Below are 2,136 nucleotides of genomic sequence, written 5' to 3'. Positions count from 1 at the left end.
GGGTGGGGCCCACACACCGAGATTGTTTTTTTTGGAACATCTGAAAAGTCATATGAATCACATATGCAAAGTTAAACACAACTCATGAAGTACCCTTGGTCCAAATCAAAGTGGAAGCCCTCCAAACGAATATTTTTAAGAAAACGTTTTCGGGTGACCTGACTTTGAGGGGCCAAAAGGGTATTATAAGTTTGGAATTTGGAACAATACCAAGAGATAGAAGTTATAGATAATTGAATTAGCTTTCCAACCATAGGTCGTGGGTTCCTAGGTGACATCGGTACAAGGAGATATGGACGTTTTAAGGTCGAAAGGTCAGTGGGCTATGCCCAATTCGGGACCAACCGGGTTGGCCCAAGAAAAATGAAAAACAAATCAAGCCCAAAAGAGAAGGGGTGGCCGGCCATCATAGGCCCAAGACCACCAAATTAATGAATATTTTCCATGTGCCAATTAATTATAAGTAGCCTTTATCCTTTAGAAGGTTCATGAAATTAACAAGGAGAAAAACAAGACAAACAAGAACAAAAACTAAGGGCCATTTCGGCCAAGACCCATGGAAATTAGGTACCTTAAATTTTGTTCCAAAAATTGTTTTCTTGTAGTATTCCTACCAATTCAAGTACCCTATACAACGTGGTATAATTATTTCAGAAGATGGTTCATCCGTTTCATCGTTTCCGCACTTTGGTTAAGTGAAGAAGATTGGAGAAAAAGGTAAGAATTCATTCCATGTTATTATGTTATGAAGGTTTGTTTGTGTTGTAGTATGTAGAAATGAGTAGAAAGTATGGAAATATGGAAGTTTACAAAGTGGGTATATAAGTTGGCATTTAGCCATGTGTGTATAAATGTTGTATACCTATGGTGAGTTGAATTTATGTTGTATTCTAGTTGTGAGTATGATGGAATTCATATTGAGAATGAAAGTTGAATGAATTTGGTTGAAGTTGAAAATGTATGTGTTGGCCGAGTGGTGTATTGAAATTGAAATGGAAATGAATTAATGTTGTTTAATATGTTAGTTGTGTTGTTGTGATCTTTGCAATGTAAATGAAGGTGAAATGATGTAAGTTTGCATTGAAATGGAATGTAGAAGCTTATGCCATTTTAGTATGATTTTATGAAATTATGGAAATGAAGTTGTTAAGGTGTAAATTATGATGATTGTTGATGAACTTGGAAGATGGAAACATGTTATGAAAATGTTTGTTAAAGATTAGAAGTTTTGGAGGAATTATGACTTTGGTGGAAAGTTTGTATATTTGGTATATCTTGTGAATATTTTGTAGAAATGATATGAAATGCTTCCGAATTTTATTGTAATGATCTTGATTAGTAATGAATACGAGAATGTTGATATTGATTTGAGAATATGAAGTGGGAATGAAGTTTATGACATTATGTCGGAAAGAAGGCTAGTTGTGCCATATTGTGTGTTTTGTAGTTGTTGTTGTTGTTGTTAGTGTTGTTGTTGGGTTGTTGATGATTATTTTGGTCGAGTTGAATTCTCGGGGGTGCTATATGTATAGGGGAAATGCTGCCCAAATTTCTGTAGAAAAGTGTTGATTTGAGATTTAAGCCTAAAGCCTTATGGTTAACATTTGGTAAATGTGACCATTTGCAGATTTTGGACGAAACGAGAAGTGAACTTGGGAAGGCGTAAAGTGCGTAAAAGGTATGTAAAGCTATCCCGATTCTTCTTTTGGCATGTCCTAGGTGTACTAGGATTGGATTTGCACCTCGGAAGACATTCTGTCCATGTGAATCCGCATTTGAAAATACTCTTTTTTCGTTCAATAGAATTGAACCCCTTAAGTATGCTTTATTGAAAAATTATGCAAACTTCTCCAAACTGCCTAGAAAGTTATGGAATATCCCTAAGACCGCTGTAGGTGACCTCATAAGCTTAATATACGTAATTTGAGCCCGCCGCTTTGTTTTTCCCGAGGTGGGCCCACTATTTCCGATTTTACCCTTATGGTAATTTGTAACTTGATTTCAAGCGATTTTTAAGGAAACGTCTTAACTACTTTTCCAACTACTAATGATACTTATTCTGAATACTATATTGAGTCTCTGTAAAGGTACGATATTTCGTATTACATTTAGTTTCCCACTATTCCCGCTTTGCTC

This window comes from Lycium barbarum, chromosome 1 (assembly GCF_019175385.1).
Source record: "Lycium barbarum isolate Lr01 chromosome 1, ASM1917538v2, whole genome shotgun sequence".
Taxonomy (NCBI): domain Eukaryota; kingdom Viridiplantae; phylum Streptophyta; class Magnoliopsida; order Solanales; family Solanaceae; genus Lycium; species Lycium barbarum.
The sequence above is the reverse complement of the archived record's forward strand: the minus strand, read 5'-3'. Positions refer to the sequence as shown.